Below are 27,500 nucleotides of genomic sequence, written 5' to 3' on the forward strand. Positions count from 1 at the left end.
TGATTGAACCACTTGGGCAGAGTTTACCTTCTAATAGTATAACACTAATACAAACTGCTTGTCTATAGACTCTCAGCTTGCTTTTTAGCCTGTAAATTACCAATGTATTAATTAGCACCTGTGTATCAAGGACAAGGTCCGAGGTCTTATGAAAGTCTCAAGATGGAAACAGTTGAATTTTCTTAGCGCACTTGTGATACTTTTAAATGATAAATCTGAATCTAGGATAATACTCACTTTGCATTTTGAAAGAAACAAAGTTAAATAGCATTTTAAACAACAACAATGAAAAATAAGATCTTTGATATCCATGAGAGGTATTTACCTGGTCATTTACAATTGTCAGCCTAAGGTCACAAACAGTGCTGTGTTGTCCACCCACATAGTTTTCTCCATGCCTGATGACACTCTGTGGGAGGTGCCTCAGAGAATATCAAGCCTAAGATACGCCTACCTACTTTTGAAGAATTTGACTCATTCTTTGGCTAGTCACCACTTAGAGAGAAAGAAACTGCTATAATCTTAGATGTTGAGGCAAATATATTTATTTGGGAGGGAGGGAGGAGGAAGGGGGAAGGGGAAGAGGAATTTGAGGACAAAAGTGAGAAATCAAGTACTGTTGTCATGATGCAGACTTTCTATTATTTCCTGAATTTTCTCTGAAAATGCTGATCTAGAGTAGAAGTTATTCCCATGAATCAATGGATAGATTAGTCAAGGAGATTAATAGATAAACTTTGCGAGTACCAAAAACTACCTGAAATAGTAGGAAAATAGTTTTTTGCCCATGTACATTTTTCTGGGTAGAGGGTTCATAGTTTTCTTGAATTTCCACAAGTGTTTCTGATGCAAAAAATGTCTGTGAACTGGTCTTGATCAAAGGTGGCAAATGGGTTTTGTCTTAAATACCAAGATAAACTTTTAAATAGTGGTTTCTTGGAGTAAAGTGATGAGAAAGATTCTAAGTGAACTGTTCAGCAGAAAAGGCTGGTGAACAATATCTGTCAAATAGATGTGTGGCGGAAGAAGTGCTTGCTATTCCTAACTAGAGTGAGTTTTTCTAGAAGACTCAGCAAGTCCTGTGCTCTTAACAGGATTATTTAAGGAACATTACCTAGGATCTAAGGAGAATACAAAACAAAAGAGATACCCAGTTTAGCCTGTGACTGAGCTGTAAATTTGTTTTTAAAATACTTGACCATGGGCTTAGGTTTTTAGTTTCCCTTTCTTTGTGTGTGTTTTTTTTTTTTTTTAATATTGGAACCATTTGTACTCCTTGAATAAGATTTAAGACATGTAGAAATGTAGCATCAGGTCAACAAATATTCCATGGTAGCAAATGCATTTGTTAAATGCATGAACACAGCTCCTGATTAATTTAATAGCAACTGTGAGTGTGCATTAAAGCCCAGAATTTGGCCCTCTGTGTCTATGATTATGAGGAAACAACATGGATAAAATATGAAACTCTCTTTTCAGTAGATTCATAATAGAAATGAAATGAGCTCTGCACTTAATATTGCCTAAGTCACTGCTAATCATTTCAGTCTTCTGGGAAACATGTCAGCATCCTCCTTTGTTCACTCAGTGTTCCTGGCTTTCTTGATGTCAGAGAGTAACCCAGATCTCAGGAGAAGAGAACTTGTTATCCTCACTCTCTCCTCATAAGAGAAAGGGGAAGTCAAGAGTGGACAAAGGTAGACCCAGCTTACCTTTATCTAACGGTAGTGCGTCTTCCATTAATAAGGGTTCTTGCAAATGGCATAGCACTCCAGAGATACTCCATTCTTCCCACTCCCCATCGACAAAATGAGCACCCAGGAGAGGCCCTGGAGGAGGAGATCCAAGACCTTTATGTGAGGCTTCAATCGGCTAACAAGTATCTACTGATCTCATACTGGGGCAAGACATTGGGCTTGGTGTGGGGATGCGGACATGAATCAGTCATGGGTCCTGCTCTGAAGGCTCCTAATATCTAGTAAGAGACCAAAATGCGTTTACCAATCACTCCAGTGGGAGGTGGAAAGCCAATGTGTCATAAGAGAGTGAAGGTGAATAATTATGAGAGTTCAGAGGGAGGATGACCTCAAGTACACTCAGGTCCAGCCAGTCCTCCCAGTTTGCTCACTGGCTTCACGCCATCAAGCCTGTGCTTGTGTAGTTATGGGGCAACTCCTCTTCTGGTCATTGATCTGCTAAAGTGTTCAGCTCCCTGAGTATCCAAAGTATATCAGCCCTCACCTCCTGAGCCTTGGTGGAGAAAACTGAGCTTAACATGTTTTTAGGTATTACTGGTATTTTATGTAATTTGGCTATTTACTTAATATAAGCACTACTGAGTGTGTCTTCATGGCAGCACATTTTAATGATTCATTGTCTTAGTAAAGTGCCATGTTAATTTTATTTTCAGTGGAGCTAGGAGCTGACTTGCTGCTTCAGCAATAAATAAGCCTACCCTAAACATAAGTCAAAAGATAAAAAACACAGAGAAAAATATTGTAGTATTGTGGTAAGCTCCTGCAAGTAAAACGTATTAGATGCTTTTGAATATATTACATATCTGATATAGTCAAACTGTGCTATTTGGAGGATGGCAAGGGAAAATCAGAGAAGTGTCAAATACTTGCTAGATACCTTAAAATAAAAATGTATGTAGAAATTATTAACGTTGAAAAGTAATCCCTAGCAAGGAAGATGGGATGATTAATCATTATTTTTAATAGGAGTCATATAATATTAAAAATAATAGTTCTAAACCTATCACAATTTTGTGCTGGAATTGAAATCCAAAGCCTACTGAAGGAATCTTGCATTTCTTGAGCCTTTGAGAGGATCATGCAAGGAAGAAATTGCATATCGTGTATCTAGGGATGAACCAACAACCATTATCCTTTAGTTCTAGAACACTAAAAGAAAACTAGAATTTGGGGAGTTAATATCCACTCCAGCCTCTGTCATGTTCTGTCATGTCAATCTCCTTCTTGTCCATCTTTCAGACGCTAACTCCACCCTAGACTCACAACATTCATGCAGCTATCATTTTTGAGGAATGCAAACAAACCAGTTTGTCGAGTGACCTGGGATTGCTGAGTGTGATTCCCGTTCATAATGACCTTTACATTGTACATTTATGTTGGAAAACTACTAAAATTAACAGAGTCACCAGTCTGCAAACAATGCAGTCTAATTTGGTTTGGTTATCTTTGGCCTTCTGTGTATGCCACGTTTCATTATTTAGCTGCTTTTGTACACAGACTCTATTCAACCATTCATGCATGTACATGGCAAGAGATAGGTTTGCAGGATGTTTGACAGCTCAGGGAAAGTGATGAAGCGGTGTTGTCAAACAGCTGCACAAAAGGCCCTTGAAGTACTAAGTGAGCTGTCAATAAGTGATAATGTTGCTGTTGAATATCAAATCAAAGCATTTGTGATGTAATAACACTAAAATCTTAAATTCCTAGAATTCTTAGAACTCAGTCACCTGGAATCCTAAGGATTTATTTAAAAATGAAACTTCCAGAGATGAAGTGGGAAAAGTTCTGATGACTTAGGTTTGGATACTCATTCCGTTGTTTATAGGTTCTTTTTATTTCTCTACCCTGTAAAAGGTCACCCGATGATACCTGCCCTACCTACCTTTCAGGGTTGCCCTGAGGGTCAAAAGAGAAAATGTGTGGAGAGGGTTTTGCAAACTCTGAACTGCTATGCAAATAGTAGTTCTCTCAAGGCTTCCACACAGGGAACAGGGAGGGGCTCAATAAATGCATGAAAAGTAAATGAACTGTGATCCTAACACACTCGAAGCTTTGAAACTGATACAAATCACGTTGATCTCCATAACCATCATGATAAATTAGAAAACTAGTTTAATATATTTTAGGGAAAATGAATAAGAATGGCAAAAGCAGTCATAGCATACTTTGGTTTCTCCAAGTATCTCTAATTATAGGTCATAGATCAGAATGTCATTCTGACACGCAGATTTGGGATAAAAAAACATCATCTTGATCTAGGAATGTTTCAACCTAAATCCAAAAGCTTCTGCTTCCTTTATAATCTGAATTTCATTTTCTCGTGGTTTATAAAAACCAAAAAGGCAATTAGATCTACTAGTCAACCCGTTTTTCAAACAAAGACCTGCATTTATATTAACTTTGCTAGATCCTTTGGAAAATATGACTCCTGCCCTTAGATACTGAGAGTGTTCTAAGCAAAGCAGGGCATATATATCTTTTAAAAAAAAGAAATAATTCAAACAATTAGACAGCTGCCAAGATGAGGGTTATAGGAAGTCTTGGAGGGAACATAGGTGGGATTCCTGCCAAGTATAAAGAAGCTGGGCCTACAGACTTCTGACTGCTTCACTTCTGTAGTAGTTAGTTATTTTCTGATGAAAAATTTTAAAAATTATTAGGAAAATTGCATTTTAAGAACAAAAGTATGATGTTTCTATTAGTATTTGTTATTTCCGTTGCCATAGCTTGTTTTCAAATTAGATAATGTTTTTTATTTGAACAAGTGATAGACCTGTCAGCTCTTGACTTAAGTATTGCATTGTGATTTTAAAATCTTATTGATATCAGCATTTACCTTCTAATTGGTGATTATATTGAGACACATATATCCAACTTTTAAAAAAGTCCCTAATTCATCTACCATTGCTAACTTTTGCCACATTTTTCTGTGAACATGAATTCATTGTTTAACATTCAGCATGACCTCAGGTAGAATTCTCTACTTACTAAAGAATTAATCATGGCAGCTCCCTGGCTCCGCCCTGCCCCAGATGTCTCTCTGAGGTTCAGTAGGTTCTGCTACATTTTCAAAGTACTGATGGAATTTTAAGCCATGAAAGTCCAGTTGTGTATTCTTTAGTTCTCTCTGGAAAAGTTAGTGCAATATGGTCTGATTCTATTCATGGATGTAACTTGGAATTTGTGCAGGTTTATTCCAATTTTGAGTTGTTTTATTGTGGTAAAAATCACTCCTGATTTTTCACCGACAACTCAAAGCAAGTGCTACTTTTCTTAAGAGGTTCATGGTAACACTCCCCCATTCCTTTTCTCACCTCAAATTGTGCTCCATTGGCCTGGGTGGTTGCAAATGGCAGCTCTCTACAGGGATTCCTCACCTTTCTGCTCCAGCAATCAGGACTCTCTTCTCTAGTAATTCTAATAATCGACTGTTCCTTATATTCTAAACGACATAGCACATAAACACCTTTTATTGCCAGTTTTAGGTAAATCACTAAAATCAAGCACCAGGGACTCACTCAGATGGACCAGTAGTGAGCAGGCAGTAGAATGGAAAAATACAAAGCAAAGCTTTAGAGATTGAATCTGAAAGGGTCAGAGGCCCCCTGCCAAATCAAATTCATGTTGAGAAGGTTTGTTCCTGTGTTTCTTAGCTCCCAATTTGTCTCTTTTTCTGCCCTGGTTCTTTGTAGGTTTGTCAGGTTTTATCTCCAATCTTTCTTTCTCTCTTCTTCATGATTTGCTTCACGGAGGTTCCTATATAGCCGTGCTTAACCTGTGGAGAGAACTATTTAATCAGCTGATTTTCCTGTATTGACAAAAAAACCGGCTCAAAATTTTAAATTATGATGATTTTTACTTGACCAGAGTTATCCAAGAGGTAGAGGGTTATCTTCGACAAAGTGAAGTTTGGTCTGAGTTCTGGTCCAAGGTAGATGAACTAGGACGTCAGTTTTTTAATCTAGAAAGTGGAACTAGAAATAACTCCTGACATTATTGGGAGGAAACATCCCAGCGTCTGTGAAAGTGGTTTGTATGCTGTAAGGTGCTAAATAAAACTTAATTCTATTTGACAGTTAAAAGGAGACAGGCTTAGCAGTTACAAGTAGTCTTTGCTTGAAAAGAGGAAGAAAGCAGGCAGTTCTCCTGGGTTTTATTATTTACACGAGAAGTAAGGTAAAGAGATTTGCTGGAAACATCTTTTAAATAGGACAGAACATACTGGTTCAAATGGAACATTTCTCTGGATGTCTCCCTGGGGCAAGCTGGTTCTTCTGTTAAGAAAACATTGCCTACACCGGTTTCTCCTGTCACAGATGGTCAAAATACAGAAAGACTTTACAGTAGTTTATCTCTCATTGATCTGGTTTCCTGAGTACACTTGTTCACTTCCCGTTTACAAGCATTCTCTTTCAAAGTTTTGGGCAACTGGAGTTCGTGCAGCATGTGTGCCCTATTTCTCTCTTCTTGGATTTCTCCCTGCCTGTGACACAGTGTTCCATTACCAGGTGTGTGTTGGGCATAGTGATGGTTCCAACAATGGAGGCACCAGGCCAGCCCGTATAAGCACCTGACCTGCTTTGACTTGGCTTCTGTGCCAGTGTCTACCTGTCTGCCAGCAGCATCCCACGTAAGAATGCTGTCTTTGAACCTGCTGCTGTCCTCTTTAAAGAACTCATACAACTCCACAACAACACAGAAACAAACAACCTGATTAAAAAATGAGCAGAGGATCCAAATAGACATTTTTCCAAAGAAGACATACAGGTGGGCAACAGGCACGTGAAAAGATGTTCAACATCACTAATTATTAGGGGAAATGCAAGTCAAAAGCACAAAGAGATACTACCTCATGCCCCTTAGAATGGCTGTTATCAAAAAAAGCAAGAAATGACAAATGTTGGAGAGGACATGGAGAAAAGGGAACCCTCATACATTGTTGGTGGGAATGTAAATTGATTCAGCCACTACAAAAACTGGTGAGGAGATTCCCCATTAACTGCAATATTTCTTAACATTTTATCAATTAAGACATTTGCCTTCTTAGCTCAACAAGTTTCTAATGTCTACACAGTATCATTTAGTCTAAGATGTAGAGAGGATTTTACAGCTAATACACTCACCTATACTCCACTTACTGACACGATCCATTATGTTTAGGCGCAAAGCTTTTCGAGGAGTTGATTGATTGATTGGGGCTATATTTTGTTTCTTTTTGAGCACTAGTCTCCCTCAGATGCCTTCTTTCCTATGCCTTCTTGACTAAGGTTGTTTTCAAGTAGTGCTTTTAGTAGTATTCCTGGAACCTGACTCCCTGGGTTAGAACTGCTGTTCCATTTGTTAGTAGCTTTTTGATCTCATCTAAATTATGTCCTCTTTATTTCAATATTATCTGTAAAATGTGGATAAGAGTAATATCAAACTCATGTTTGGGGGAGTGAGGTTAAATGAAAAAATCCTTATAAAGTGCATTTCAGAGTGCATGGTATGTAGTAAATACTCAATTAGCTTGATTATTATAGCTATTCAAGAAAAGTCAAGACAGAATGTAGCAAACAGATCACTAGAGTAGATAGTATTGATAGGTGTCCTGATTTGGATGTTTAAACTCTTAGAAGTCTAAACTTTTGCCCTCTTTTTGGGCTATAGATTTGGGATGCCCAAAAGCTGTTCCAACTACCATTAAAACTGTATTCCAAGCCTGTTAGTGTTTGGTGGGCAAGGGGATCTTGAAGAAGCTTATGATTTGGATTGGGTTTATGAAATTAATAAATCGAGTCATCCAGTAAACATAGAATACTGTGTACCTGGCCAGCCACTTTGGCGCAGACGTGAATAACACATGATCCCTCCTCAAAAAACTTTTTGCTCAGCTTTGAGATGCACACTTTCCTGATTTCCCTTCCTCCTTACTGGAACCTTCTCTTTGCTGTAGCTTTATGAACCCACCCGGTGGTCTCAGCTCTATACACTGATGACTGAGGATGTATTGGTGATTTCTACATTTACAGCTTCCCTTAATCTTTTTTATTTTTTTAAATAAGATTCTTTTTTTAAAAATAAATTTATTTTATTAATTTTTATTCTTGGCTGCATTGTGTCTTTGCTGCTGTGCACGGGCTTTCTCTAGTTGTGGCGAGCGGGGGCTGCTCTTCGTTGCGGTGCGCGGGCTTCTCATTGCAGTGGCTTCTCCTGTTGCGGAGCACGGGCTCTAGGCGCGTGGGCTTCAGTAGTTGTGGCACGCGGGCTCAGTAGTTGTGGCTCGTGGGCTCTAGAGCGCAGGCTCAGTACTTGTGGCGCACGGGCTTAGTTGCTCTGCAGCATGTGGGATCTTCCCTGACCAGGGCTCGAACCCGTGTCCCCTGCATTGGCAGGCAGATTCTCAACCACTGCACCACCAGGGAAGCCCCTTAATCTTTTTTAAAGACAATTTTTAAAAGCAGTTTTATGCTCACAGCAAAATGAAGAGGAAGGTACAGAGATTTCCCATAAACCCCTAACCCCCACTCATACCTCACCTCCCCCATTATCAACATCCTCCACCAGACTGGTACATTTGTTACAATTGATGAACCTACACTGGCACATCATAATTACCCCAAATCTATAGTTCACGTTCATTCACTCCACCTATTCATTCCTTCTCCTCCTCCAATCCCTGGCAACCACTGATATTTTTTACTGTCTCCATAGTTTTGCCTTTTCTAGAATGTCATGTAGTTGGAATCATACAGTATGTAGCTTTTTCAAATTATCATCTTTCACTTAGCAATATACATTAAATTTCCTCCCTGTTTTTTCATGGCTTGAGAGCTTATTTCTTTTTAGTGCTGGATAATATTCCGTTGTCTGGATGAACTATGGTTTACTTATTTATTTACTAAACGACATCTTGGTTGCTTACCAATTTTCTCAATTATGAATAAAGGTGCTATAAACATCCATGTGCTGGTTTTTGTGTGGATATACGTTTGCAACTCCTTTGGGTAAATACCAAGGAACATGACTTCTGGATCGTATGATAAGGGTATGTTTAGTTTTGTAAGAAACCACCAGACTATCTTCCAAAGTGGCGGTACTATTTTTTTCATTTCCCCTTAATCTTCAGATTTTTCCTCATGTGATATGATATGATATATGATAATTTACTTATTTGCCTTGGGATTGTATCTCCCCTCATCTAGAATGTAGGTGCCATGAATGCAGTGGTTGTCTGTTTACCTCTGCTTGCTACCTAGATAAACTGTGTGCCATATGATAAACTCTCAGTAAATATTTTCTTAATGAACGAATTCCTTCATCCAGGGCTTTGCAGCATGGGGTCAGATGCTATGCCATCACCATTTCTATATGTGCTCTCCATTTCCTGGCTACATTCTCTTTCTTAATCTAGAACTCTCATCTCTAATGATTCTCTGGTGTGTTCTGCGAATAAGACCATACATGTAGTGGGCGCACTGAGGCAGCAGCTTTTTGGAGACTTTTTTATCCTGTGGGTCAGATCCCCGGGTTTGTGTAATCCTGTTAGGAAACCGTGTTCACTCGGAAGGTTTTGTCTTCTGATTTACAAAATCATTTGCACTCAGGAATGAAGTCCCTATGCTGTGCCATCTGGTCGCGGTGCTGGGTTGTGAAGTGCACACTTCCAGACGGATGCTCTGTGTGTGGATGCCGGCCCAAGAGCACCCCCGGGGAGGGCTCAGCGGAAGGGAGGTGCATTTTGATAGATTTCTCTTTTTATGAAGAACCTTCCAGTCCTGTGGGCAGCTCTTCCATTTTGATTTTTGTTCTTTTGTTTTCGATTTCCCATATTTCTTCTCTTTCTGAATGCTTGTAAATAATTTTTGGTTGGAATTCATTAAATAAAACTTTCCGTTCCAATTTTCATTCTCTCAAGTTTTCCTGGCGCATAGAAGAGACAGCCTTTCGGGGGACAGGAAGTGAGAAATGAACATTTGGGGAAAAGTAACAGTGAAACTCCTATGATGAAATCTTCATTTCTTCTGAATTTAATCCTCTATTTGATACAAAAATAGTTTTCAGATATCAGTCCCTACAACTACATTAATTACTAATATTTACATGCATTTATTCTGTGCTAGTCACTGGTAGGTGTTTTACATGTATTATCTCAGTTAATTTTCGCAATAATCCTATGAGGCAGGTTTTATTTCTACCTCCATCTTAGAGATGGGGAAACTACAGTGGCACCGAGAGTTTATGTGACTTCCCATGGTTACCTAGCTAGTAAGATGGTTTGCTGGGACCTGAACTCAGATGGCCTGGTTCCAGATCTGTGTTCCCAACGACGAAGTTGTGACATGATTTCTGTAGAGCCAACTGATATTCTTACGGATTTTAGGTGAAATGTAGTTCTTTTATGAACTTTCCTGGTTCTCTTGAATGTAAGCATATATTTTATGCAAAACTTTGTTTAAAAGCCTTTTTAAAAAGCTCCCTCACTTCCTATTAAATTAAGAAAAAATTCCTTAACCTGACATTTGAAGTGTTGCCCACTATAGGCCATTTTGCCTTCCTTATTATTTTCTCATTACTTTTTATGTCATTTTTATCCCCTTTATTTAAAAAAAGTAACTGGAGAATTTTAGAAAGTACAATGCATTGGAAACATAATTTAAAAATTCCGTATCATAATTAACTTACTGTATTTTCTAGATGTGGTGTGAGTTGTGATGATCAAAATAGCAAGTATTATTTGAGAATAGATTAGATGCAAAATACTCTTTACATGTAAAGCAATTCAATATATCATTTATAAAAAATAATTTATATTCATTTCAATTTACTGCTGCTATTAATGAATTTATCAAGCACTTGTTCTCTGAGGATCCTTGTGCTTAGAATTCTGGGGATATCAAATAATCCATGACATGGTCCAAGATATAAAGGACCTTAAAGTCTTATAAAATAAAAATGTTTATAAAAAAATTATAAATTATAAATTTGTAATTAAAAAATAGAAAGCAATTAAACTACCAAAAATATGAAGCAAAGATGTTTTATTTGTTTATTCTCTCACATTTTTTTAAAAAAGGATTTGAAATACCTAGGATCCAATATACTAATTTTCACATATCCTTCTATACATTTCATTCATTTGTTCATTTGTTCAGTCATTCATTTATTCAATATTTACTTATCAAATACGTGTAGAAGACCACAAATCCTTCCAAGGAATCCCGAGATTCTGCAGAATAGAATTTGACAGCCATTTTGACAGATTATAAAGATAATTAAATATTTGGAATATTAAACAAGATTATAGTTTTTGCTTCCATTAACATGTTTTTAGACTGATGGTATAGATAAAATTGTTTTAACTCAGACAGTAGACACTTATAGACACCTCTTATTTGAGAACCAAATCAGTCATTGGGAATTGCAAAACTAAGCTGCTTTTCCTGAACTCAAGGAAGGGGAGAAAGAGACACTACACAGTTCATGACAATGTAATGATGAGTGCTAAAAATAGAAGTAAGGAGAGGGCACCACGGGAGGTGCAAGAACGCACCTAAAACAGCCTGGGAGGGGTAAGGAAAGGTTCCAGGAGATGAAACCTTAAAGGCGAGGCGGGATAGGGATAGAGGGGATTCCAAGTCATGGCATTGAGAGAAAGTGTGGCTTATTTAGGTTTAGGTTGATTGTAATAAAGGTGAGGGGTGAGAGAGAGAGAGAGAGAGAGAGGGATTGATTGTGTGCTTTGGGAGGACTGTTATGGAAAATTATTTATTTAGATTGAGTTCTTCATTTGAACCACAGAAACAGAAAATTACTTGAGTCACTATTTTCTTGGTTCTCCCACGGGTGGTATGTAACCAGTATTCCAAATGCTGGGAGAAAAATTAATCCTCTCATTACATACCCTAGGATGCCTTAAGGTACTAAGGCTTAAATCTCCAAGGAGCTTCAGGTGAGAAAGGCCTGGGGCTGACTAAGATGAATAAAGGCAATCGTTAAATGTGACTCTTCGGTATAAAGTTTTTGAATTAAAATTATCTTTACTTTTGACTTTGTTCTTATTTCTTCTAGTATTTATTCTAGATTTGGGGATATTGCTCTTTTGACTTGCTCTCTCTCCCATTCTTCCCATCCTTCTGGCCTTCCTTCTTATTACTTTGAAGGAGTCCTCAAATAATTGGCCAAGTGGGACTTTCTCCCCCTGCGTGGGTCCAGAGTTTTTGTTCAAGGCATTAAACTTTAGTATAAATCCCATACTGTTGTGCCCATTCATATCTTCTGCATTAGATTTTAAGCAAAATTTTCACAGCCAGAATCAAAGTCATGGTCTTAGCCTGGTAAAGATGAAGTATGAATGGCCCCAGAGAGGTGGTATTTAGGCTAATTTGAGAAAAGACTCTCTTTTCAAAGTGACTAACTTGCCAAAAGTAAATTCCTCTGACAATTTTCCAAGCCTTTAACACTGAAGAAAGCTTTTCTTCCTTTCTTCTTTGTTTTTTTTTTTTCCTTTTTGTAAAGGTTAATGTCTTCAAATGTCCTCTAAACAATGTGTCTCCTTATGTTTTTCCAGTTCTGGTTCACTTACATTTCTGGGTAGGGAGTTAATCGGTGTCTCACATAAATGATAAGTCACTCCTTTAGGGAGCAGAGAGCAGATAAGATGCAGCATCTGCCCTTTGACTCTGCCAGCATGCTTTCTGCTAGTCAGGACACAGTCTCCATTTAGAAAGCTTCCATCTCTTTGTTTCAGGGGCTTCCCGGCATGGATTGGGAATAAGCAGGACTAGGTTCACAGAGGTTGGCCCACAGGTTGGCATCTTCTCACAGTTCTGCATATGGGCCAGGAAAAGCAACTCTTGTGACTGCTATATTGCCATAGAGAGAAAAGATGCACTCCTTTCATCTTCAACAAGAAGAAATGCCTATTTCTTCATCTAAGCCTGGAATATAAATTCTGTGCAATGCATAGTGTTATATAGGGAACTTGGAGCTTAATGATTTTTTTTTTTTGAAAAAGCAGGCTAATGGTATTGAATCAGTTTACAAGGCAGAAATAGAGACACAGATGTAGAGAACAAACGTATGGACATCAAGGGGGGAAAGTGGCAGGGAGGAGGGTGGTGGTGGGATGAACTGGGAGATTGGGATTGACATGTATACACTAATATGTATAAAATAGATAACTAATAAGAACCTGCTGTATAAAAAATAAATAAATAAAATAAAATTCAGTAATTCAAAAAAAGAAGTAGGCTAAAGGTACTAAATTTCATGCCCCAGAGAGATAGTTGGTGCTGTGCTCCAAAGGAAGATGGTCAATTCAGTTGAATAGCACCAAAATCCGGAACAGCTGTAGCTTATTTTCATGACTGTGTTGTGTGGACCAGACCACACATTCCTCTAATGTCATTTCTCTGGCTATGCTCTGATTAAAAAAAAAAAAACAAAAAATACAAGTCCCGTGCCAGTTGAATAAAGCCACTGTTTGAGTAATGAATACACAGTCTTTTTCTCTTAATTATAGAGAAGCAAACTGTTTTCTCACATGGATTATCAATCGACATATTATTAGACAGAAAAGGCTGAGTTTGATGGGCCGTAAGACTGACCCATCATGGAAATTCGTATGTTCCTATGTATAACTGGTCTGTTTTTATGGGCCTCTTGCTGTGCGGTGATGGCTTGCCTTGATGTAAAATGAACTCCACATCGCTTTGTTTTGATCTTGACAGTTTCTGGTGCCACCATTGCTTTTTGGTAAATCTCGTTATGTGATCTGAGCATCTAAATGAAATGTTCTTTTCTGCCAGTATACTGCATAAACAGTACTCCTGCTCCTGGAATCCTTATGAGCGCCTCTGTACATCAAACAGCTGCATCAGCTTTGTTGGAAATGAGCTTGTTCCTGGGCTGGTGTTTCTCAGTGAAGGGCAAGTTTAGCATGGCAAGGCTAACTGTGAAGTCACTTTGATAAGCAATACAGAAATCCTCATGGCAGCACATCTTCCTGAGGTTTCCTTTCTTTCTAAAGCAAGTTAGTTAGATCCCAATTTTCTAGAGATTTACAGTAATATATGTTTTTCACTTTTTGAAATTTCATGCTGCACAATTCTCCTGCCATTATTGGGACCAAACCTCATTTTCCCATTTCAATTATACTGATACTTTCAAGTTGTCAGGAGTTTCATGTAGAAACTGAAATGGGAATCAAGTCTGTTGCTATTAAATAATTCTTTTGTGACCCTACCTGATAGTTAGATATGGAGTAAATTCTAAATGAAAGGCTATATTCAAACATTTCAGTGAAACTAATAATGCCACTATTTTAAGTTATTAACACATAAAAAATTTTTATAATATGTTTTCCTTCAATACATTGGTTTAAAAATGTTGAAATGATAACCTAAAGGAGAATAATTGTGATTTTATTTGTAACAGGGAGCTGTATATTTTTGTTCCTAGGATTTAAAAAAATATACAGCTCCGTGGTTCCATCAGATGTCCATTACTTTCACATTTTCACATTCATAATTTCCTGCCTTTGTGTGATTCCAGCTAGCATTTATAAGCAGCAAGGATCTTATACTTAAAAGCATTGAAAAAATAAAAGTAAAAAAATAAAAGCACTGAATCATTTTTATCCACAAAAGAACCCTATTAAAGGGCATAATAAGATTTTGAAAATTAAAAAAATGTTCAGACCATTGACTTATAATGGTTCACATAACAGATCACTTTCAATGAGGCATGTTTGATCTTACTTTTCAGTTTCTAGGCTGTTATTTCTTCTACCTGATTTTAGGGAGGCAAAGTGAGATGGCATGAAAGACAGACAAGAGAGGGATATGGGGAGGATCTGCAGAGATGACAACTCTCCAACTCCAAAGGGCACTGTTATTCCCGAGGCTGCATTCCAACCCTGGGGCCATGGTTGCCTCGGTGGGACCCATCGGTGGAAGCTCTGCCTTGAGCTGGCACAGAGGCACCCAGCCAGCTAGCTTCCTTGCTGCCACCCTTCCCACTGGGCTTGCAGCCTCAAACTCAACCCCAGGCAATTTTAATTCTTTGGTCTGAGTGCACACATTGGTGTCTGAAGGAACATCAGAACCCTGACCTGACCACACGATTTCTCTTGCGGGTCACTTACCACTTTCAGTGGACACATTCGATGGCTTTTGATGAAGAAGAACAGAGCAATTGTTTGGTATAAAGTTTTGTACATCCTCACTCTGTTTTCTTTTGCCCTTCACTTTCAGTGCATTTTAGTATGCAGATGGGGCTGGGGGTTCAGAGAGTTCCCACTGGCTTGCTTTTCTGGGAAGCTCTGGGTGGCTTGTGGACCACTTATAGAAGTGAAATGAGCACAAGGTCATGAGACAGTGCTGAACGAGCATTAATCACTGAAGTCCGAGCTTATGTTAAGTCAAGTCTTGGTTTCTCTTTCCTTTTCCTGTTAAATGGGGTAATAATATCTTACCTACTTATGTCCAAATGTGGTTTGGATAACAACATGGGATAATACATAAAAGCAAGTTTTTAAAGGTCATAATCGAATGGAATGCCATCATTTTTAGTATCATTATTGTAATAGAGGCCATAAAACTCACAGCTGGCTAAGCACTTTTATTCAATACATTCAATAAATTATTGTGTGAGAAAAGAAATCTGCCCTGATTTTCCTTCCTTTCCTTCTATATTCCCACTCAGAACTAAGAAGCCATGAGTGCTGTATAAATCTCTTTCAGATTTTTTGTTTTTAAAAAGAGCCCAAAATATTGGGATTGAGGTGTAAATGGTGCAAAGTTTTCTATATCCATGCAATGTGCCCTCTGCTTTTGTAGCAAAGAAAATAATAAACAACAGTTACCACTTAGTGAATACTTACTATTTATCATACACTGTCCAGTATGCTTTCTCTGCTTTGTCTTTTAATTCCTGGGAGATTCCTATGATAGCAGCTGCTATTATTATCCTCAGTTTAGATATGAGGAGATGAAGCTCAAAAGAGATTAATTAACTTATTTAGTATCCCAGAGCTAGTAGATAGTTATCTTAGAAAGCCTGCATTGTGTAGGAAGTTGCATTTTAAGATGTAGTCTTATTCCATTTTTTTTCCTGGAGTTATGTGAAAGTAAACTAGAACATCATTCAGTACTGGTCTAGAGGGAGCAGAAATTAAACAGTATTTGGTTAGTGGATAACCAAACACAGCTGTTGGAGGTGTGATGTCACGGAAACACAGAAGCCTCCAGGAAAGCTGAACTAATTAGTTAATAATGATAGAGACACCGGGCAGTTCCTCAGGGAGTATTAACCAGCTGGGAGGAGTTGATGGACCAAACTGTCTACAGGTCATTAACTACAACAGTCATTATTCCTGGGAAATGTCTTATTTTGAAGTTAATACTCTGGCTTGAATATGCATATTTAAAGCAATCTGTTTGAATCCTTTTGTACTGGATGGATTGAAGGGGCTATGATAAAGTTTACAAGAGGGACTGACTGTAGTTCTCTGAAGCAAAATATAAGAGAAAATTTGTGTATGTGTGGAAAGGGAAGCATAGCTGAATACTTTAGACTCCATTTTTTGGTCAAAGAAATTGGGATTTATATACCATCCCCTTTTTCCCCACCTTAATGAGAAGCATACTATATTGCCAATAAGATCAAGTAAGCCAGCGTTCACCTACAGAGCTCAGTGAAGCAGTGCTACCAGGGGGCTACTGAGCTAAGATAAAGGCCAAAGGTGAGGCAGAGTAGGGAGGGGAGAAGGAGGGAAGGAAGAAAGGCAGAGTTTCAAAGAAAGTCAGCAGAAAGAATTGGCAAAATGGAAGACATTAAAGAAAAGGTAGGGAAGTATAGATGACCTCCTAGAGAATTCTAGTCACTTGATCTTTCCTCTTTCTCTCATTCTATCAGCCTCTTGCACGGTTTCTATCTTCCCTACCTATTGGCTTCACATTTCTCACAGAATCGGTCATCACTTCCACCACTCTCTTCAAGTACCCTAACCTACTCCCCATCACCTGGATCCTCACTAGATAGTTTCCATTCCTAACGGAGGTCAAGATTTGAGCACCCCATGCAGGCTGATGACTTGGAGGCTTCCAAACCAGTGTTGTTTAGACAGTGGTTAAAGAAGAGGGAGGGGCTCGTGTCTAGCTCAGCTTCCCTCTGTTTTTCCACGCAATTCCCTATGGCCTCAGACTTGCACACCCCACTCGGCAGAGTAGCTGCTCTGCAAGTCATCAGAGCCTCCCTTCTTAGAAAGTAGTTTAGTCATCTTCTGTTGTGATCACTTATGCATGAGCCTTGCTGGCTGAAGGAAGGTTGTCTCACTTTTCCCACCTCAAGGAGCAATCAAATTTGCCTCCCTGTCATATAGGATACTGCAGACTCCCTTTGAGAGAAGTTAAGGTAAAAATAATTTTCTCCAGTGACATTTTAATACCTCCTATAGATTGGTCCCTTGGGAAGTGTTAACCTGACTTTCCCCATAATTTTACTAACTAGATGAGAACTCCCTCATCTTCCATTATCCCTTTCCTCTTTTCGATTCTACTGCCACCCCATATCCCTCTCATATGTATATACTTGTAGACTTAATTCTTTAAAAGTCAATTCTAATTTGTCATCTATATCTTGTATTTCATTCTTTTACATCCTCCAGGACTGTTTTTGATCAATTACAAGCTCTATTTCTACAAACATCGTCTGTAGCCTATAAACATGCTCAATTTTCAAAATTAAAGCCAATGTTTTGGGACTTCCCTGGTGGCACAGTGGTTAAGAAACCGCCTGCCAATGCAGGGGACACGGGTTCAATCCTTGGTCTGGGAAGATCCCACATGCCACAGAGCAACTAAGCCCGTGCACCACAACTACTGAGCCTGCACGCCGCAACTACTGAAGCCTGAATGCCCTAGAGCCTGTGCTTCATAACAAGAGAAGCCACCGCAATGAGAAACCCGTGGGCCACAACAAAGAGTAGCCCCCGCTCACTGCAACTAGAGAAAGCCTGCGCACAACAACGAAGACCCAACGCAGCCAAGAAACAAACAAACAAACAAAACACAATGTTTTTCTCTTCATCTTGTGACCACCAGTAGGTATAATCCTGTCTTCTTATAAAGCCGCAAATAATCAATAATTTATATTGATTATTAAATATTTGCTATGTATTAAGCACTTTACTATCTATCATTTTATGAGTGCTTCATAATAGACATATGTAATTAGTGTAATTTCCATTTTACAGATGGGAAACTGCTATCTAGAAAAATTAATTTGGTCACGTCGAAAACAAAGGACTGAGCCAGGATTTAAAGCCAGAACCCTCGGAACCATCAGTCTTTTTAACGATTATAGTATAATTCTCTGACAAGCCTCTTCTTTCTCTCTGTACTTCCCTACTTCCTAGACCCTGGGAGGAGGGTGGTGACATTCTTTTGATACCATCTAGTAGCCAATGCAGTAAACACTTCTCAGTCTTTATTGGTCTTGATTATTCTGTAGCACTTGGCACCTTTTTCTCGTGGTTTCTATGACACCATTGTGTTCTGTTTATTTCTTATTCCAATCACTCCTCAGTCCCTTTCATTGGCAACTTTACTTGCCTTGCCCCATAAACGTTCCTTAGGTTCCAACCTTGAGCACAAAATTCTCATCTATGCTCGTGGCGCCAACTCAGTCATTCAAAACTGTATCTCCAATATAATCCTGTCACCTGAATTTCAGAACATTATTTCTAGCTGCCTGCAAGATATTAGCACATGGATGTTTCACACAGAAATGAAAAAATGCAACAGCTAGAAGGTTGAACCTTTCATTTTCTTCCCAGAACTGCTTTTCTGTGGCTGTGAACAGCATCAGTCATGATCTTACTACATTCCCAAGCTTCTTTGGCTTCCTAGACTCCTTCTTGGTCCCCACAACTAATAAATATGTTTCATATATGCTATGGACTGAATGTTCATATCCCTCCAAATTAGGATGTAAAAGCCCTAAACCCCAGTGTGATGGTACTTGGAGGTGGGGCCTTTGGGAGGTCATTAGGTTAAGGTGAGGTCATGAGCATGGTGCTCCCAGGCTGGGATTAGTCCCCTTATAAGGCAGTGAAGGCAATGAAGAGAAATACCATTTCTCTTTCCACCATATTAGGTAACAGTGAGAAGGCAGCTGTCTGCGAACCAAGAGGAGGGCCCTCACCCAGAAAGGCAGTAGAAATGGTATTTGAAGAGGCACAGAGGTGCTAATGATCATGGCATATTACTTATGGTTGACTTATTTTTACCCACTTGAAACACACAAGGAGATATCCAGTAGAAGGCACCATGTTGAGATATTTTCCTCTTGGCTCTGAGAAAAGATCATTGAGGAATCTTTTCTAGATAGTGCTGGGTGAACACACTATTATTCACTTCATTGTTTTTTCCTGGAGTGTGGAAGTCTCAATCATAGTACATTAAGAGGCAAAGTAATTTCCTTGAGCCAGAACAACAAATACTCTGTTCCTTTTTGCATGATGTTTCGGAAGTATCTCACACTCTGCTTTGCACCTAGTAGTGTCTCAGTAGATGATTGTTGAGTAAATAGCACGTTCAGAGACTGGAGTGGATGCTGGTGGTGGAGATTGGTGTTCAGAATGCTTTGACAAGTTGTTGCTGGGCTGTATGAGTCTATTTTTCTCCATGTTGATTCTAGAGTGAGTTTAAAGCCTCTTGTAAAGCCCCTGTACCAAATATCCACCTAGGAATAATGTTTTCTGAATCCATATCCAATGTAGACCTCTACCCATTGATGGTTACCATGATGAATGTTTCTATTATATATATGCTGTATATAAAATTTTAAAACATACGTTGTCACTCTCACTTATGTACTACCCTAGACAGATAAACTTTAAACTCTAGACTGAGCATTTCTCTAAATTTTCCATGTATTCTCTTAGGACTTATAAGTCAGTGGGGAATCTTTTTTCCTCTATCGTTCCACACCTAGCTTTATGTTCCTTTGGAAATCTCTCCACTCTGATGCTCTGCCTCCAGACTTTGAAGGGCCTCTGGAATGCACTTGGTAAAGCTCTGGAGTGCCTTGGAGAGAATACTCTTAGTGCTCCTGACTCTCTAACAGCCTGTAGTGGGCTTCTGGCTGAACTAGAGGCAGGCAGGACTGGAGTGCAATAGAGGGATTTCTTCCAACTCTCTTTTCCTATCCCCAGTCTTTGATATGCCACCCTATACATCAGTGAAGCTCCTGGGTAAGTTTTGGAAAGTGAGTGTAGATTTGCTCTGTGACTGGAGTTCCCCAAGATTCTTGTCCGTTGTGTTAGCTCACATGTGGCTGTTGACAGTTTGTTTGAATTTGGCAGGTTTCTCCTTACCCCATCGATGTGGATTCCTCCTCTCACTGCTCTGCCAGAATTAAAACAACCAATGATCACTTTTCTCCTGAGAAGGGCTGTGCCTTTTTGGAATTTAAGTCATTTTGATTTTTTACATCTCAGCTATGGGATGGATTTTAATGACTAAATTGGTAACTCTTCTCATCTTAAGGGTGGGAGGGAGACATGGTCTTCTACTACTCCCTACATCCTCTGAATTGTCCCTTTACATTTATTCCTTCCTCACCCTCATACACCTCCTTCTATTCAGATGCTGGAGAACTAAAAACTACCTTTTAAACTTATTTTCAGCCAAGGTTCTAGGTGTGATTTAGGTTTCACTAGTTAGACTTACTACCAGGAAATACAAGGGGAAGAAGTGAATCTGAGGTTGTCTTTCTGTTGCTTCTCCTGTTTCTTGCTGTCAAGCATGGTCACAGAATCAGTGGGTGTTTCTGCAAGTGTGTTAACACAGGTCCCTGTTACTTGTCATTAGTTTTGTATTTGTGGAGAAGCAGGTCATGGGATACGAGACATCTGTTTATTTGGTATGTGGCTGGCTCTGGAGTGAACAATTCCGAGGTAGTCTCCTAATCTCTGGATTGTATTTAAGACAATACTTTTGGAGTTACCAGTTGCAGAGGTGACTTCCTGATTTCCCAGCATTCTGACTGTTGCAGAGGCAGCAAATGTCTTGATTGTCCAGTGTTAAGAGTATTGTTCTGAGAGTCGTTCTCAAAGGCACAGTCTAGAGCCTCCTCTTCTGCCCTCCCAATGATTTTGTAGGAACCTAGACAAATTCCTTTCTGCTTAAAATACCTAGAGTGGTCTTCCTTATCTTCAGCTGATTCCTGACCAAATCTTATTATCATATTTTTCATTTGTATTGGCTTTTGCCATTTACAAAGCACTTTTACCTATATTTTCTCATCTAACCCTGCTGTTGGTGCTATGTTTCATTGAATCTAACATACCATAGATTATAAAAGTCCTTTTTAATATGTACCACTATGAAAGCAAAAAATTATGCTACTTGACCATGACAAAGTGTTTTTTAATCACCTAGAAATTTTATTTTAGTCTTATTGTAAATGTACTTTGAGTCTTTCCCTGAGCCCCAGACGAGTTCACCAGTATTCTCTCCGTGACTTTTGACTTGAAGTGTCTGTAATAGGGGCATTATCATAACAGACAGGTAATAGAACTAGGGAAAAATTAAGGAAATCTACCTGGCTCTGTGCTATGCTTGCCCCACATTAAATCCCTAGGTTTTCAGTCTACAGGCTTCCAAACTTGGGTTCAGCAGAGAGAGGGGTTGGAACAAAGGGACAGTGTAAATACAGCCAGGGAGATGAGTTGAGGAGGTGGTGACAGGATCCCAACCATGTCCTCAGCTTAGCAGTGGCTCAGCTCTATTATTTCTGGAATCCAGGGTGGCCCTAAGCAATAGGTTGGTCCAAAACACTAACGTGGATTATTGAAAGCAACCATACATTGTAAGATGCATCTCTATTTCAGTTACTAACATGGAAAAAATGTGCATCTTATAGTCAAAGACTGGTCTTTTCATTCCCATTATACAAATGAGGAAATCGAGGGTCAGGGATTTTAATGACTAGTAGTAGCTAGTAAGAGGCAAAACAGGAATTGGACTTGGGTCTTTTGAAGCTAAATTCCATGTTTTTTAGACCCTGGCATAACTGCCTCATATATGCAAGCTATGGGTATGAAGTAGTAAACAAAATTTCAAAGAGAAAGACCAATAAAATTTGCCTGGATCTTGTGGCATTTTCTTATCATTTTTTCCTTAAATCACTTAGGCAAGAAATTCTCAACTTGCAGGGCTCAGCTCAAAACACTCAAATCGATGAGAATTTGGAAAAGCCATTTTCCTTGAGCCTTTTCATATCTTACAAAGCCTACACATCCAGGGCTGTGTGCATGTGACGGTATCATCCCACAGTTAAAAACAAACTCTATTTTGGTGATGCCTTAAATTCACAGAAAATGAAACAAAATCCCAGCTAATGATACCCATTTTAGAGTCTGTGTCCTCCAGGGATCAAATAAAAAGCTCAACAGTATGTCACCGAGGAGGATTGAATCAAGAATGAAGCAGATATAGTGATACCTCCTTAGAGTAATGATGAAGTACTGATTTGTCTAACTTGTCTCCCTTCACCAGCTATAGTACATCACTTCTAATTACCTTTCCTTTCCTGAGCTATATAGAGATAAAGACTTGGGATATTAACAGGCCTTGTGTGCTGGTTATTTGATTGCTACAGAATTGATTTCATGAAGGAAAGAAAAACAGATTAGAGTCTAAGATGTAAATGAGAAACATGACAGCCTGCAGTGTGTTGCTCGTCTATCAATAGAACTGTCAGCCCCCAGTTTCTAGTGGTCATTATGGAACCACATAATACAAGAAGAACACATTTGACAACTGTAAGAGCAAATGTAACTTCTCGTCCCTCCAAAATAACAAGAAATGGTGTATTTTTGTCTTCTTATTTCTCATGCTATCTAGCATAGTATACATTATCAACATAAATTTAGATTGCAATGGCTTCCCTGTTTGCTTATGAAATGTCCATGCTTCCCTTTTGCTCTCTTTTTCCTTGTTTCTTCCTCACTTTAATATCACAGGTGGTGATGGCATGCTCTATTTTGGACACCAGAGAAGTAGGTTTCATATTCTTGCTGTGTCTCATCACTACAAGGCAGAAAAGACGTAGAATGCATTTTTTTCTGACTTTTGTTTTGGAAAGATCTTGCCATTTCAGACAAACTAGAGGAAGACATAATAAAATCACAGACAATAGAATTAATATTACTTTAAAATTCATTCCTTAACATTCATATGTCCAACAAATACCTACACTATTCTGGATTCAGTGATGAGCAAGCCAAAGGCCTTGTTCTTAACGTTCTTTCCTTTCTAGATGGGAGACACACCAAAGGCAGAAACGCAGTGATAGGTCATGATAAGTGTAACGAAGGTATATTTTATTAGCATATTTGAAGACAGATTTTTCTTCATTGCCTTCATTTACCTTCATGAATGTAGGATGGTGTATTTGTCTGTTCAGGCTGCCATAATAAAATGCCACAGACTGGTGGCTTAAAGAACAGAGATTTATTTCTCACCGTTCTGAAGGCAGAGATGTCCAAGATCAAATTGCTAGCAAGGATGGTTTCATTCCTCTTTTGGCTTGTAGGCGGTCACCATATCACTGTGTGTTTACATGGCCTTTCTTCTGCGCCTGCACAGAAAGAGAGGGGGCTCTCTGCTATCTCTTCTTATAGGGACACTACTCCTGTCAGATCCAGTCCCCACACTTATGACCTCATTTTACCATACTTCCTTCCTTAGAGGCCCCATCTCCAAATACAGCCACACTGGGGGTTAGTGTTTCAATGTGTAAATTTGAGGGGATTCAAACATTCTGCTCATAACAGGAAGAGTAAGGGGATATGGTTTGCGGATTGTCAAAGTGTGTGAGTTGATAGAACTGTTTTATAAGAAGGTCATTGACAGCCTTTCCGATAAGGTAACCTTTGTGCAGAGACCCAAATGAAGGGGATGAACCAGGTGGATAACTTGGGAAAAGTGTTCTAGGCAATGGCATAACAAGTGCCAATGCCCTGAGGCAGAAACAGACATGATGTGTCTGAGAAGCAGCAAGGAAAGCAGAAGGTCTGGGCTGAGCCAGAAGACTGGTGGGAAATGAAGGCTGAGAGGTCTTGGGGTCTAGCCCTGTAGGGCAGTTGGCCTCAGCTGGATCAATCCTCAGGCCCCATTTTATAGCAAATATTTTGTAATGACTACCTTTTTATTCTGAAATAATTTTCATAGAAAATATAACCTAACTATACAAATATATTTAGGAAGGCCATATAGCAGGCATTATACAACGCATGGACTACAGTCGCTTAAAACATGCACCAAGTAAAAGTAGACAAATCTTTGTAGTCTCTTAATGATACCTAAAGCACCTGATTTCCTCAATTACTTTGATGTAAACATTCCTACTGAACCTGTCAATAAGCTTTAAAGTGTATATGTAAATAGCATAAAGGTAAATTTATGTTAGGATATAAACCAACCAAAGTTTCTGACAAAATAAGGTCTGAATTAATGACATTTTCCTTAATTTCTTTGCAATGTGTTCAGATATATGCTAATCGCCCGTTTATTGTGTTCTTTATTGACACGATATACCTCATAACTGTACATATTCCCAAAGTAAGGGAGAGACCTTGATTTTCCTTCTTTCTGGCTGATGTGAAGTTGCACATTTTTGGCATAAATGGAGGAAAGGCTGTCAAATTAAATGGAGCTTTGAATTGGAATTCTGAAGGGACATTGAGGAAAGGTAAATGAAGTATCACACATGTCCTAAAAGATCCTGAAAGGTTAGGGAAAGTGAGGTTGTGAGGAAAAGTTAAACAAGTGCGCAGAGCTTACTTGATCTGGAAGAGAGCAGGCTGGACAGAGCCTAGGGGCCTAAGGCTGAGGCAGTTTTGCAGCGGCTTCCCAGACAACCTGGATTTAGGACGACATTCCAGGGCTAGGAAGGGAAATAACCACCTGCCACCCGTGAAGAACACAAGAGAACATTTCTGGCCTGTTCTTTCATCACCTCATTTCCTGGACTTAATGTACTTCTTAATACCCACGTGCCTGGGATATTTGGGGTATCATTAGGCATGAGGAGGGTGAAATGGTTTCTCAAGTGACTCAATTCCTTTGATTTGTAAATATTTATTTGGAAGTTTATCCTAATACGTATTTTCAAAAATTTCTAAATGATGACTGATAAACCACATTTCTTATAGTTGATTTTTAAATTCTCTCATCCTATACTAACGTTTACCTGGGCAGTTAGAATAGGAAAAAAGTATCCCTCTTCATGAGTTGTGGAAATTCAAATTTAAAAGGCCAAATTTTTATCTCTTTCTCTTTACATATACGTATATTTCTCTATATATCATATCAAATCTAATTATGTAATATAAATTATATAAATGTATGTATTTATATAAAACATAAATATAAATTGTCAAATATATAAAATTATATTTGACATGGGCAACTAGATTAGATTGTGCGTATGCTTTAAAAATTAAATATGGTTTAATTAGTGGTTTCTTTTCTGTCATTTTGGAGTTGGAGTAGTAGGCTTTATTCAATGAATGAAATATATAAGAAGATATATTAAATATTGAGTATTTCTATCCCTTCAAAAGTTAGATATTAACTCTATTATAGCCATAAAGATCAATGTAAACTTTGGTCAAAAAGTTGCAATCTCATGGTTAAAGTTGCAATCTCATTGCCAGCTTTTGGTAATTCTATCAAGATGCATCACATGCTTTTCAGAGCTATGAAACAGTATCCTGTGTACCTGGTGCCTTGGGTTACCAGATTACAGGCTTCTGGAGACCGTCATTTCTTGAAGAAAAAATGGAAGGAGTAAGCCTGGACTATGCTTTCCAAATTTGCCCTTCAAGACTAATAGGACTGAATTATTCCTACTTCCTTGAAAGGAAGGAGTGAAGCAGAGAAGGAAGCCTAGGAGAGTTGCACTAACGTAGCACCCTCTGTATGGAAGGAAACATGAAGAGCAGGCAGAAGCATCCGTTTCCTAATGAGGAGGAAATCTTTCTGCCTACAGTTTGTGAGTAGAACTTATGGTCTGCTGCAGAGTAATGAAATTATGTGGTCATCCACCCTTGGTTGTATTCAAAGAGAGACACACTATAACAAATGGATTCCTATTAGCAGGGATGCAGTGCCTTCTCCTTGACTGAAAAATGAACTATTAAAGTCATCAGATTTTAGTTCACAAAGGTTGAATCCTGATGAACCAAAAGGATACTCCAAGTACTGAGGATTTTGCCTTGAGGCCATCATTCTAGCTTGAACAGACTTTGAATGGATCAGCTGCACCAGACGCATTGTTTTTTCTTTTTTGGCTTCGTCGTTAGATTGCATATTACTGCAGCAACAAATAAAATAAAAATCATTGCAGAAGAAGTTTATTAGACTTCAGCATTTTGGTTATGAATGGCCTACTTTTTACTAAATATGAATTTAAATCACTATAAAACAGAAAAAAGAAAATTAACTTTGGTTATTTATGGTGATGGATTAAAGAAATGCTTTAAAAAAATAAAAGCAAAATGACCATATTAAGTTTGGGAGATAGATATACATTAAAAATTTCTGTCTAGGGCTTCCCTGGTGGCGCAGTGGTTGAGAGCCTGCCTGCCGATGCGGGGGACGTGGGTTCGAGCCCTGGTCTGGGAAGATCCCACGTGCCGCAGAGCAACTGGGCCCGTGAGCCACAGCTGCTGAGCCTGCGCGTCTGGAGCCTGTGTCCCACAACAAGAGAGGCCGCGATAGTGAGAGGCCCGCGCACCGCGATGAAGAGTGGCCCCCGCTTGCCACGGCTGGACAAGGCCCTCGCGCAGAAATGAAGACCCAACACAGCCATAAATAATAAATAAATAAATAATAATTTTAAAAGAAAACAAAAAAAACTCACATTATTTAAAAAAAATTTATGTCTAATCCCAATTTTATTCCATTAATAATAGTGTTGATTGGGCTGGTTAGTTCAAGTTTGGAGCATAATATTTTTTTCTCTTATCTCTGTTATTCCTCCTGGCTGTGTTCCATGGTTAAAGGTTTTATTCTCCTAATCATATACAAATATCTCAGAAAGTGTCTCACTGAACATAAAGACATCAAAAAAAGAGGAAAGGAAAGGTATCATTGTATAATAGAAAAGCATGAGACCTGGAGTTAGTTGAGAAGGGAAAAGAAATAGGCGCCTCCAACACCAAGGATCTTCCTATTATTACCTTATTTGAATGCACAAGAGTCTTAGAGGCAGGATTTGCTACCATTGAAACTTGGAGATATTCACTAAATTGTCCTGGGCCACAGGAGATTTTGAGATCCAAATATGGGTACATGTGGTTCCAGTGTGAGTTCTGGATCCTCATGCCACAATGCTTCTCAGGGGCTGAGTTCTGTCTGTTAAGCTTTTTAGTATTTCTATAAAGTAGGGATAATTGCCAACATCAGATTATTACCATCGAAATTAAAATGGCACCATGTATGCAAATGTGCTCTGCAAACTCTAGAATGCCAAACAATGGAGATGATGTATTGTGGATATATGATTGAAAATTCAATATGATTCTTAATGTGGGAAAAACACTTTAATGCACCCATGCTCTCACTGTGGTGTAATTCACTCCAACTATCTTCATAATTAACATGGACTATAATAATTAAGATACACATTACTTGAAAACTATTGCCAAAAGCGGTATGTACATAGGAAACCAAGATTGCTAAAAGG

The sequence above is a fragment of the Balaenoptera ricei genome, chromosome 12, assembly GCF_028023285.1.
Source record: "Balaenoptera ricei isolate mBalRic1 chromosome 12, mBalRic1.hap2, whole genome shotgun sequence".
Lineage (NCBI taxonomy): Eukaryota > Metazoa > Chordata > Mammalia > Artiodactyla > Balaenopteridae > Balaenoptera > Balaenoptera ricei.